This window comes from Vulpes lagopus, chromosome 23 (genome assembly GCF_018345385.1).
Source record: "Vulpes lagopus strain Blue_001 chromosome 23, ASM1834538v1, whole genome shotgun sequence".
In the NCBI taxonomy this organism is placed as follows: domain Eukaryota; kingdom Metazoa; phylum Chordata; class Mammalia; order Carnivora; family Canidae; genus Vulpes; species Vulpes lagopus.
In genome coordinates, this window is record NC_054846.1 from 10,374,255 (window position 1) to 10,387,964 (window position 13,710).

The 13,710-nt window shown below is 32.2% G+C and overlaps 1 non-coding gene across 1 annotated transcript; it reads right to left on the minus strand.

Moving 5' to 3' along the window:
• Positions 1–789: 789 nt before the first annotated feature.
• Positions 790–894, minus strand: LOC121481749. Its single transcript, XR_005985405.1, has one exon. It is a non-coding gene; the product is annotated as a U6 spliceosomal RNA (small nuclear RNA).
• Between the last annotated feature and the right edge of the window lie 12,816 nt (positions 895–13,710).

Sequence of the window (13,710 nt, forward strand, 5' to 3'; positions counted from 1 at the left end):
TTGGATGCAAGTTATTATTTTTGGAGAGAAAATTATAAAAGCATAATCTGTTGGTACTGAAAGAACACAGAGGTTAATCAGTCAAAATCTCTAATCTTACAAAAGAGAACACTGAGGTATTCATTATTGAAAGTATAACTCTTAGAATATCTCTTAATTCTACTTTTCTGTTCTTAACTTTTACTACTTGTCCTTGGCACAATATTTTGACATACATTCTTTTTGTTCTAGAACATATTAACTGTGCTTATAAAGACACGGTCCCACAGAGAATCAGAATAACTTTTCAGAAACTCTGCCTCCCTCCCAAACTTCTCAATGTAAAATTATAATTTAGAGAAATAGCTAATTAGGGGCAGCTGGGTGGCTCAGCTGGTTAATTTTCTGACTCATGATTTCAGCTCAGGTTATGACCTCAGGATCCTGAGATAGAGCCCTGCTTTGGGCTCCACACTAGGCGTGGAGTATGCTTAAGATTTTCTCTGTCCCACACTCTGTCCCTTCTCTCCTTGTGTGTTATGTTCTCTCTCTGTCTCAAAAGAAAAAAAAGGAAAAATATCTAATTATTCATTTCAATAAAGATATAAATGTTTTTCAGTTTTTTATTATGAAACAATTGTTAAATTTTAATTCTTTTCTAATTCAAAGATATATACATATAAAAGTTGCAAAAGACAAAAAGTTTATGAAGAGAAGTAGGAGAAAATAATCAGATATCCAATACTACATTTTGATGCAGTTTTTCCTATTTATTCTTATGTTTGTTGAAATAATTTTATTTTCTTTTTTTTTAAATTGGAATGCTTCATGAATTTGGACGTCATTCTTGCACAGAGTTTATGCTAATCTCCTTTGTATTGTTCCAATTTTACTATGTGTTGCTAAAGTGAGCACTATTAAAGATTTTATTTATTTATTTGAGAGAGAGAGAGAGAGAGCATGAACGAGGGGAGGGGCTGACAGGGAGGGAGAGGGAGAGAGAATCTCTCTCTGAGCACAGAGCCCAAAGTGGGGCTTAATCTTATGACCCTGAGATCATGACCTGAGCTGAAACCAAGAGTTTGACACATGACTGAGCCACCCAGACATATGAGAAGCAAGCACTATTGAAATAATTTTGTACATACAGAGTTGTGATCTATTCTATCATTTTAACATTGTTTGAGACAGTTTTTTTCTATGCCATTACACATTCAACAAGTGCATAAAATTTTGTCATGTGGCTGTATAATTGTGTGTGTGTGTGACCTCCACCATCATTTATTCCTGTATTTTATATATAAAATATTAGTTTTAAACATTATTACATAAAGATTTTTCCCCCAAATTTTAATGAATTATTTCCTTAGAAGAGATTCCTAGAAGTGTTTAAAATGTACTGACATTTTAAAGGTTAATTTGTTTTCTACAAATCTTTCCTCAGTTTATACTCTCTCACTAGTACATGAACCTGCCTGCCTCACTACAGTTTTGCCAGTAATGAGTCCTAGAGACCAAATTATTTGACAAGATCAGGTTAGAAAAGTCATTGGTTAATTTAAAAATCTAATTAAAGTAGAAAGCACATTTTTTCATAATTTTTCATAAAATTGAAGTGTATATATGTATGCTAACTTGCCTCTGTTGATTCAGAGTCAAGGGCTTGATTTGTTGGCCTCTTTGCTGTTATCTTTCTTGCATAAGAAAGATACATCCATCTTACATCACTACATTCATCAATTTTTGTTTTTTTAGCAACAAATCAAGGATACTTATGAATAGAAATACAGAAACATTCTGACCTTTAAAGAAAAAATTTGCCTCTGTTTTTTATGTTGTTTCATCCAAATTGGTTTTGACATAAATTGTTTTAGGCAGTTTACTCCTTTCAAAGCATACAATTGAATGGATTAGTTACATATAAAAGGGAAGGTAAATACATCTCTGTGGTCTTCATAATCTTTATATTTGGTGCTGGACATTCCCTATATCTCATTATTTTTGGAGTAGAAACTCATGGAAAGTACAGGAAGATAACGTTTAAAAATTATATCGAGCAGATCTCTTATCTTTATATTATTGTGTACACAGTAGTCTTGACTTGGCCACATGGCTATTTAAGTAGCTTTGAGTTTGTACATATTGCAAGAAGTTTTCTCATACTCTTTGTCACTGATAAATACGGTGCTGAGCTGGAATCAGGATACCCGATCATTCCCCCACAAGAAGTTCCTGTAATCTAAGGAAGGACACGGCAGGGGGGGCCAAAGGGCCTGGGCAGCAAAAGAGAATTTCTTCCCCTCACAAGAAAGCCAGAGATCTGAGTGCTGCAACCACACTTCCAAGACTGCATCCTACTTTATCCCTAAGGATGACCGTGGAGGTGGTGACGATGACCATGACCATGACAGCAGGCACTGAGGAATTGAGCTAAAGGCTCTACAGCATTATACCATCGAAGTCTTCACAACAACTCTGTGGAGAAGACGTGAATGAGGAAATTCATGACTGGAAAGGTTAAGTACCTTGCCCAGTGTCTCACGTGGGGCTCTGGTTTTCTGGAAAACCAGAAATCTGGTTGACTTTTGAGATCATGCTATTCTAGTCTTTTGACTGGGTCTTCCATCAGATCTTCCTCCTCTGCCAGACCTTATAAGCTGAAATTCCCCCTACTTCTCACCCTATGTCTCCATCAAGATAGCTTTAATGATTGACCATACAGACTAAGAACTTCAAAGTGTTAACAATCTCCCTAGATTTTATTTTTTTTAGCTCCAAGTACATATATCCCATGGTCACTGTGAAGACAAAAAAAATATAGGAATTCCCAAACCTTATGAATATATTGCCTTATTTTGACAAAAAAAAAAAAAGAGTTTACATTTGTGACTAAGTTAAGGATTTTGAGAAAAGGAGATCATTCTGGGTTATCCGGTGTGCCCATTGTAATCATGATTCCTGATATAAGGAAGGCAAAGGTGTCAAAATCAGAGACAGATGATGGGATGACAGAGGCAAAGCTTGGAGTGGAGTACTTTGATGATGAAGGAAGGGACCTGAGCCAAGGAGTATGGAGGGCCTTTAGAAGCTGGGAAAAGGCAATGAGGTAAAGTTTCTTTGAAGTCTCACAAGGAACACAATCCTGCCAATACCTTGATTTTAGCTCAGTGAGACACATTTTGGACTTCCTTGTGTTGTTTCAAGCCACTAGGCTTGTGGTAATTTGTTACTGAAGCAACAGGAAACTAATATAGACCTTTTTTTGTGTGTAAAAATTTAATTACTTTATTTAGTTGAGAGAGAGAGAAAACATAGGGAGAACAGTGGGAGAGGGACAAGCAGGCTCCATGCTGAGTGCAGAGCCCATCACAGGGGCTCAATCCCAGGACCCAAGATCAAGACCTGAGCTGAAACCAAGGGTTGGACTTTTAACCACCTGAAACACAGGGGCCCTGGAAATTAATATAGTCTTATAAATGATGTTTGTACTTACATACTTCAGTCATGTGCTACTTAGTATGTGAAACTAATACCAGCTAGAAACTGTTATACAGTAAGGAACAATTCTTATGTCTCAGTTTTGTAAACTCTATTATGCTTCTTCTCATGACATTAGTCAACATGTATACTTTTTTGGGGTGTCTTAAAGTTTAGTTTTTAAAAGAACACTAACTTATGAAAAGTTAACAATTATAGCCTTAAAGTGTTGTAGAATATGTCAATCAATTAAACCTCCGATATTTCAAAATAAATCAAGGAGAAATGAGATCTTGCAGAGCTATTTGTCAGAATGGATTTTAATTTATAACTAGAATGTGAATCATGGGTAGATTCTGTAGAATATTTAAAAATCAATTATTCTTTTACCTGAAAGTGAATAAGGAAAAGGAGGACTTAAAAATGTGAAGAACTTTACAGGGAAGATAGTGACAGTGAGAAATTATTATGAAAAATATTCAGACCCAGAAGAGTCAATACAATATTGAAAGACAAGAACAAAATTGGAGAACTGATGTTAGTTGACTTCAAAATTTACTATAAAGCCACAGTAATCAAAACAGTACTGTACTGGTGAGAAAAAAAAAAAAAACAGATAAAAAGGTGAATGGAACACAACAGGGAGCCCAGAAGTATATCCATGTACATGTAGTCAACTAATCTTTGACAAAGGAGCAAGGGTCGTAAAATAGAACAAAGACAGTTTTCTTAATAGTAGTACTGGAAAACTGGACATCCAGATGCAAAATAATAATAATAATCTACCTGCATACCATGCATCCTTCACAAATGTTAAATCAAAACGTATCACACACTGAAATATGAAATGTAAAACTATAAGGCTACCAAAATATAACACAGGAGAAAACTTAAATGACATTGGGTATGGTAATGACTTTTTGTAGACAATAACAAGGGCACAGTTCATGAAAAAAATAATAGATAAGCTGGACTTATTTAAATCAAAACCTCTGATCTGCTAAAGACAATGTCAAGAGAATGAGAAGACAAACCACAGACTGGGAGAAAATATTTGCAAAAGACACATACAATAAAGAATTATTGCCCAAAATATATGAAAAGCACTTAAAACTCACAATAAGAAAGCAAGTATTCCAATTAAAAAATGGCCTAAGACTTTAACAGACACTTTAGCAACAACAGCAACAACAAAAAGTAGTAATGGCAAGTAAGTATCTGGAAAAATGCTTCATATCGTGTGTTATTAGGGAATTGCAAATTAAAGAAAAAAAAAACACTGAGATACTATTACACATCTATTTGAATGGCCAAAATCCAGAACACTGACAACACTGGCGAGGATGTGGAGCATCAAGAATTCTCATAAATTACTGGTGGGGATGCTAATAATATAGCCACCTTGGAAAACAGTGTGATGATTTCTTGTTTGAACTTACTATATGACCCTGTAATCTTGCTCCTTGGTATTTACCCAGAGAAGTTGAGAATTTTGTCCATAAAAATATCTGCACATGGATGTTTATAGCATTTTTATCTGTAATTTTCAAAATTTGAAAGCAACCAAAATGCAGATGACTGAATAAATAAGCTGGTGCATTCCAACAGTGGGATATTACTGAGTGCTAAAAAGAAATGAGCTATCAAGGCATAAAAGACATGGAGAACCTCTAGTGTATATTACTAAGTGAGAAAAGCCAATCTGTCATGGCTACATGCTGTATGATTCCAACTATGTGACATTTTGGAAAAGGTGACATTATGGAAACAAAAAGATTAGTGGTTGCCCAAGGTGTGTGTTTGGGGGAGAGATGAATAAGCAGGGCAGAGAGAATTTTTATGGCAGTGATTGCAATGATGGAAAAATGTCATTATATATCTTTCCAAACCCATTGAATATATATTAAGAGTGAACTTTAAGGTAAGCCACGGACTTTGGATGATTATGATGTGTTACTGTAGGCTCATTGTTGGTTAAAATGCACCATTCTTGTGAGTGGGGATGATCTATCAGGGAAGCTCTGAATGTGTGGGGCAGAGACTGTACTGAAATCTCTGTACTTCCTTCCTAATTTTATTTTAAACCTAAAACTATTTAAAAAAATAAAGAAAAAATATTCAAGGGAGAATATATACTTAAAAATCCTTTGAAATAATTGTCCAGAAAAAATTTGAAATGTTTTCTATTTCATCCTCTAAAGGAAATTAAGATTTTTTTGAAGTAGTTCAATTGTATTTCTACCTGCACAAGATATAATATAACAGAACCCAGAGGTTTGCTTCTAGCCCCATTAGGTTCAATTTACATATAATGGAGATTTTGCATCCATCAACACCCAGTGATGGATAAGAGCAATTTAAACTTGACCTCCATTCTATGGATAATTTTAAAAGCAGAGTAATTTAAAAGTTATAATCAATTATTGATATTACTTGGCTTCTTAAACATTATATGATAGGTAGTGGTTTAATAATGCAATATGAAAGTGATCAGATACATGAATTAGGGTTGTTGGTATATAATGTTGCTGGCTTTTTTATATGCATTAATTAAAATTATTTGTCTGATATATTTGATTCATTAGTGGTATTTACAGAATTATATATTATTATGATTTAACAGGGATAATATTGTCTTGTTACAATGAGAAAATTCTTACCTTCATTGTCTAAATACACTAAAGTCCTGAAAACATTTGACTACTTTAAATAATGGATTTAAATGTTTTGCAATGGTATTAAACGTCAATGGGCTTCTGTTTCTAAAACTTCATATATTACTTTCTTACATTTCTCCATTTGTATTGAACATGTTTGGGTAAAAACAACTTATTGTTGGAAATAATTGCTTTGAAGAAATGATCTGTTAATAGACATTTTTACTTAAATATGAACATTTAGCAGGAACAAAGTATCCAAATTTGGATAATTTGATAAAATAGATATGATATTGGTTCTTGATTAAATACACATGATATTAAATTTTACTCCTAAATTTCTATTCTTCAATTGAAAGTATGTGAAAAATCAGGGTGCCTAAGTGGCTCAGTTAAGTGGCTCAGTCAGTTAAGTGGTTCACTCCTGATTTCAGCTATAGGTCATGACTTTAGGATCTTGGAATAAAGCTCTGTGTTGGACTGTACACTCAGTGGGAAGTCTGCTTGTGGATTTTCTCTCTCTTTCTCCCTCAGCTCCTCCCCCTGCTCATGGTCTCTCTTTCTCTCCTCTCTAAAATAAATAAGTAAATCTCTTAAAATTTTTTTAAAGTATGTGAAAAATTACTAATATAAAAATGAAAAATATATCTGTACATGAGAACTTGAATATTTATATACACACAAAGATTTGTATATACCAAATTTATGTCTTTAACTACATAAATACATATGCATATAAATGTGCCTCTATTTTTAAATATACAAAAAATTCCTAATAATCAAATAATCACTAGTCAAATAAAAATACTTGATAATTACATATAAGTTAGCAATTTTAATATATTCAAGTGTATTCATTTTTCTTGTAAAAATTACAACCTACATGACACTCAGTTCTCTCTATGTGATAATTCCTACATTTATAATATATATTATTTCTTTTAATTATCATAATAATCATGAGGAATATATTAAAATGAGAGGTTGAAAACAAAAAAAAATAATTAGAAGGCATGAAAGAAAAGATTTGAAAAAACATGTATCAAATACATAAAAACATACCTTCTTAAAATATATGCATCATTCACATATATAATAGAAAAACAACCAAATCAGTAGACAAAGGGGAGCAGACACAATGAATAGCTTACAAAGGCAGAATTTGTTTTGACCATTCGTAAAGAAACGGAATCCTTGGGACACCTGGGTGGCTCAGCAGTTGAGCGTCTGCGTTAGGCTCCAGGCCTGATCCTGGAGACTAGGGATCAAGTCCTACACAAGTCCTACATTGGCCTCCCTGCCGGGAGCCTGCTTCTCTCTCTGCCTGGGTCTCTGCCTCTCTCTCTGTGTCTCTCATGCATAAATAAATAAAATCTAAAAAAAAAAAAAAAAGAAAAGAAAAGAAAAAGAAAGAAAGAAAGAAACAATCCTAATAAGACCATACAAGCTCTCACCCAAGGCAAGTTTCACCCATGAATTTCCAGGAGCTGTCAGGTGGCAACATAAAACCCTGCTCAAGGTTCATGCTGGTGGCAACAACTTTCCTTTCCATAGAATTAGAGCCATACAGGTGTGGTGATGAGAAAGAATGTAAGCACATAACAGAGCAGGTACCTATTGTAGTAGTTCAGTTTTTCATAATGTTTTCCACCTTAGAGACTGTGGGTGAGCAATGCCGGATGCCCATATACTATTGTCCATTGCTACTCTACATTTGCAAAGACATTGGTGGATATTAGTGGCTTCCAATGGGAATAATAATTCAATCAAAATAGGCTGGATCATAAAGATGGTTCTTTATTTTGTGAGTTTTCCAAAGTTTCTAGAGCTTCTCTGTGAGCAGTTTTAAATTTCAACCTTACATAAAGTACTTCAGCAGCTTAACTTGGCTTTCTATTAAAGCTATCTTTCATTGTCAGTTTGACAAACAGTAATAAAATTAATTATTTGTTGCAAATACCTGTAGTGTGCCAGGTACTGTGCTAAATTTACATACATTATCTCATTCAGTCTTCATAATAGTCCTATAAGGTAGGTACATACATAAAACACATTTTTTCTTTCTTTCTTTCTTTCTTTCTTTCTTTCTTTCTTTCTTTCTTTCTTTCTTTTTTTTTTTTTAATGATGAAGGATGTAACACATAGACTGCTCAAAGTTACACAACTGGTCAGTGTAGAGCTGGACAGTCTGATTCCAGATCTTACACCCATTGTAGTCCTTGGGCACCAATAATCCACTCACAGAAATAGAGGAACTAGAGGAACTATTCAAATAGATGTTTGATGAACTTCATTAAGAGTCAAGCAGAGTCAAGCTAGTAGTTAAGAAATCCTCATTCCAGTGGTCACATTCTTAATCACTACTACCTACCCTCTCTTCAAGAGGAATTAGTGACCAAATTGGCTTGTAATGCTAAGACACATTTTACATTTCCCAAATAAGTTTGTTCTGAATAAAAAAATGAGCAAACATCTGAATTTCTTCTTTTAGGATACCCAAAGAGGAAAACTTACTGAAATGTCTGGGAAAAAAAAAGAATGGAAATATTCTTAACTTTATGTTTACCTATTTCTTATTTAAATTAACAAAATAAATCACAGATTTAAATTCTGTTGTCACAGGTTCAGAATTATTTTCCATGCATTATTGTGCCAGAAATGACATGGGGAAATTTCTCTCCCATAATTTATTTTGGAAAATTTAAAATTATAGAGTAACTACATCCTGATAGAGGTATTTGTGAACATATTACCAGAATCATTGTTTTGTTTTTTTTTTTTTCATTGTTTTTTTAATTTCCCCATGGGAATATGTTAAAGAAAGAAGAAAGTAGAAATACTAATCTAAATAATCTACCTTAGAATCATCTACCTAAAAAAATGGTAATCATGGTGAAAAATGTTCCTACCCAAGTATTCTAGCATTGTTAGCCACTACCATAGTTCCATGTTTGGGATATCTGAAATGTTATATGAGGTGTGATGTAGAGGGAAGCACTCTTTTGGATGTATGCCTGTTTCCTGGAATTTACCCTGCATCAGCTGTGAAAGTGATCCAAACGTTTAGGTTTATTTGAAGATACAGCAACTTCTGGCTGACATCTGGTCTAGTTATTTGTGGTCAAACTACACAATTTCTCTTTTTCTTTTTCTTTCTTTCTTTCTTTCTTTCTTTCTTTCTTTCTTTCTTCTTTCTCTTTCTTTCTTTCTTTCCCTTTCTTTCTTCTTTCTTTCTCTTTCTTTCTTTCTTTCTTTTTCTTTCCTTTCTTTCTTTCTTCTTTCTTTCTTCTTTCTTTCTCTTTCTTTCTTTCTTTCTTTCTTTCATTCTTTCTTTCTTTCTTTTCTTTCTTTCTTTAGATTCCTTCCTTCCTTCCTTCCTTCCTTCCTTCCTTCCTCCTCCCTTCCTTCCTTCTGTCTCTCCTTTTCCTTCCTCTCTGTCTCTTCTCTTCCTTCTCCTTTCCTTTCTTCCCTCCTGTCTTTCTTCTTCTTGTTTTTATTAAAATTTCAGATAAAGATACAAGGTTGGTAATAGTACCTTTTTGAAACATTTTTATAGAAAGATAATTCGGAGGCTGTGATATATTCTAATGAACTGGACATTTTAATGTATTGTTAACTTTAATTTTTACTGTAAATTTCTAGCTTGGAATAAAAAATTACTTTGATATGTCATCGCATTATATTACTTTTCATGTGCAGCAGAAGGCATTAGTCATTTATCAGCATCTTGACCTGGTGACGTAATAATAATAATACCAAGAGTTGAAGTTAAAAATTTGAAATTACAGCTCTCAAAAGTAGAAAATGTTGGAGATAATAGAAAATTATTCAAGGGGCACCCAGAACCTAAGTCTGCCTTAGGTTCGGATTGTGATTTCAGGGTCCTAGAATTGAGCCCCACATTGTGCTTCTTGCTCAGTGGGGAGCCTACTTCTCTCTCTGCCTTTGTCTCCTGCTCCCTCTGCTTGTGCTCTGTCTCTCTCTCTCTCTCTCTCTCTCTCTCAAATAAATACAATCTTTAAGAAAAAAAGAGAGAAGTATTTGAAGTCTGTGATTTGTCATTGATCTTATAATTTTTTTATATTTTAATCAAAATTTTAGCTGATTAAAAATTTTTAGCTAATTTATACCACTCTTATTTGGTAAGGAAAGTAACATTTTATTCTTTTGGTTGTTATTGTATTATTTTTAATAGTCCTGAATACTATTTCCAAGGTTGTTAATATTTATGATTCTTGGAGAAACAAAATTACAGTATCTGAAGGCTAGCCTTTTAAGGGAACTTTAATTTCACATTTTTGATTCCACATTTTACAGTCTACCTGCTTATTAACCAATACCTGTGTGTATTTTAAATATTTCATGACTTCACTACTATTAACTGATTTATTACTGACGGTCTAAACCAGCCCATTTGAAAAATTTACTTCGTATTTGTATTTTAGTTTCCTATATTGAGGCATTCTATTAGAAACTTTTCAGAACTTATATTTTTTTATAATCCAAAGGCATACATGACATTTCACAGAATCTATTAAACTGGAATAATGATTTTATCATAAGATACTATTTAACTCCCAAGACTAAATATTAGATAAACATAGACATTTTAGTTTAATGAGAGCTAGTTCTTAGCTATTTTACATCTTAATTTATTTTGGATTATTAAAAGTCATATCTAGATTAGAATTCTTGAAAGTATATATATTTCTGTTTTGAAAGGGGTTTATTGGACAAATTTAGCAGAAATTAAAATTAAATCCTGCAGCTAGAAGGAACATGCTCAAAAGTAGACTAAAATGCTTCTCCTTGATTATGAAGTGTTTGATTAATAAGAAATGAGACTATCAAACATGTTAAACAAAAATGAAAAAAAAAAAAAAACTTCCTAAAACCTAAGGTAGTACTTAAAACCAAATTCCATTTTATTCTAACATTTAATTAGATTAATAGATTTTGGTAGATAAAACTAGATAGATCTTGAATTACCTGAACATCAACATATTTATCATCTCTTTTTGTAATAATACAATATGTAGGATATTATTTTAGAAAGTAAAGAATCTATAGCATCTGTGAGTCTTCTAAAATATCACACAAACTATATGACAGGTTGGTTATCATGTGTAATTGTTCCTAAGTATTCCTAAGTATTCATTGTTTCTATGGCAACAGGAGGAATAAAAATGTCTCTGCTTCACTGGTTCTTAGTTCATCATAAAATATTGTTTCATTATGCTTACAGAAATTCACAGAAGAAAAATAATCCTCATTTAAAAAAAAACTTATAGATTTATCTGTATTAAGAATGGGTCCTTTGTGCTGATACAAACCATTTCATACTTACATAATGCACAGGTTTACTGGTTTCTATCAGACTTTCTATTTGTCAATCTTCCCTCCATTTTCCTCTATAACCTGTCTTTTCACTAATCTACATTCATTGCTTCCTTCATCTTAGCTCAATTCAATATCACATGATTATCTCCTTAAATACTGAGAAAGTTCTAGACAGATTCAATATACATTCATGATGAAAATGATAAAGAAAATGGGACTGGAGAGATATTCTTTTAATATGATTATATTTCTCTACTAAATATCTCATATATATCTCTATGATTTGGCAATGTAGTAGAAATATTCTTAGCCAGGACAATTAAATAAGAGAAATCAGTTAGAGATGTAAAAACGGGCAATTTAAGGAGTAAAATGATCTCTATGTTCAGTTAATATGATAAAATACATAGAAACGCCAGAGAATCGATACTAAAACTAATTCAACTATTAATGAATTGAGTAAGTTGACCAGGATATAAAATTATCATATAAAGTCAACAGTCTTCATATATACATTTAAGATTGCAACAAAGAAGACTAAATATAAAGACATAAATTTCACAAGAAATGTGCAAGATCAGCATGAGGAAAAAAATTTTAAACTAAATACAGATGAATAGATAGAATAGATAAAATAGAAAGTCCAAAACTAGACGCAAATACATATAGAAATTTAATATATGATAAACTGGCAAATCAGTTTACCAGGGTAAAGATTGACTCGTTAATAAATAGTGATAAGACAACTAGGTAGCCATATGGAAAAAGCTAAAATTAAATTTGTCTCATATCATATAAGAGATTACTACGGATGGATTAGGTATCTAAATGTAAAGAATGAAGCCATGGATCTACTACAAAGAAACATTCATGAATTTCTCTTTAGTTTCTGCATAGGGAAGGCATAGTGAGTGTGATATAAAATTCAAAGGCATTAATTGAAAAGACTGTTGCATTTGACAACATAAAATAAAAATGGTTGAAAAAAAACAGTATTTAAAAATATAACTGACTTAACTTGTAGAGAAAAATTGCAACATTTAAAACCGACCAAGGGAAAGTGTCCTTTTTAAAATAAAGAGACAAAGGATCAAAACCCTGATAGAAACTGAGAAAAAAAAAAAGAAATAACTAAAAGAATCACAAAAAAATAGAAAAAATTGTTCTTAAAATATTCTATCATAATTAGAGAAATAATAGTTTAAAAATGCCGAGATCCTACTTATCATGTATCTAATGTACAAAAATTAACTACGTAATATTGAAATTTTCAGTGAGGCTGTGGGGAAACAAACTCTCATATTTTGCTAATGGGAAAGAAAATTAGTAAAATACATTTTTGATAAAATCTGGTAATACTTAACAAAACTGCCTACACACTTAACTCTTCAATCCAGAAACATTTAAAAACATACACTAAAGATACACCCCCAGTAGTAAGAATACATTTGTGTACAATGTTATTTGTTACAGCATTATTTGTAATTTCAAACTATTGGAAATAACTAATACTCATATACAGGAAAGAGATTAGATAAAATATGGTCTAAACAATGGAGGACTATGCACAAAAGAATAAGGAAGATTTGTATGAATTAATATGGAGTGATTTGTAGGATATATTCTTAAATGAGAAAAGCAAATTAGAAAAGAAACTATAGTGTACTATCTTTCATATAAGAAATGTGGGGATATGAGAAAATATACACATACTTGCTCATTTGTGTGAAATAAACATAATAAATGATACTTTTTTTACCAAAAAGTAAAGACATAGTTTATTTCTAGAAAGTGGATGAGAAGTGGTTGTAAAGGAGAAGGGAGTGTGAGCAGGGATAAGGACAGAGTAACTCTACCCTGAATATATCTTTTTGTATATTTCTGATTCTTAGATGTACAGTAATGCTTCATAGATATCTCATCTCCTCAAAACTTAGCCCAAAAAACTATGTGGGGAAAACTTATGTCACATGGAAACATGTACAAGTGAACCAAACTGAATTACAAATGAATAACATAATCATATTGAAATAGTACAGAAAAAACAGCTAACCTGATAACTTATAATTGTAACTTTGATTGCTTACCATAAGGCAAAAAAGGCAAAAAAGAGCACTACACAAATGATCCTATCTAATTAGTAAATGTGTTTTTTATAGGGTATAGGTTAACAATTTCAAAACTATGTAATGATATAACATGTGTACTAGAACTAAAAGAAAAAAATGAAAAGGAAATATATTGATTGCATGCAATG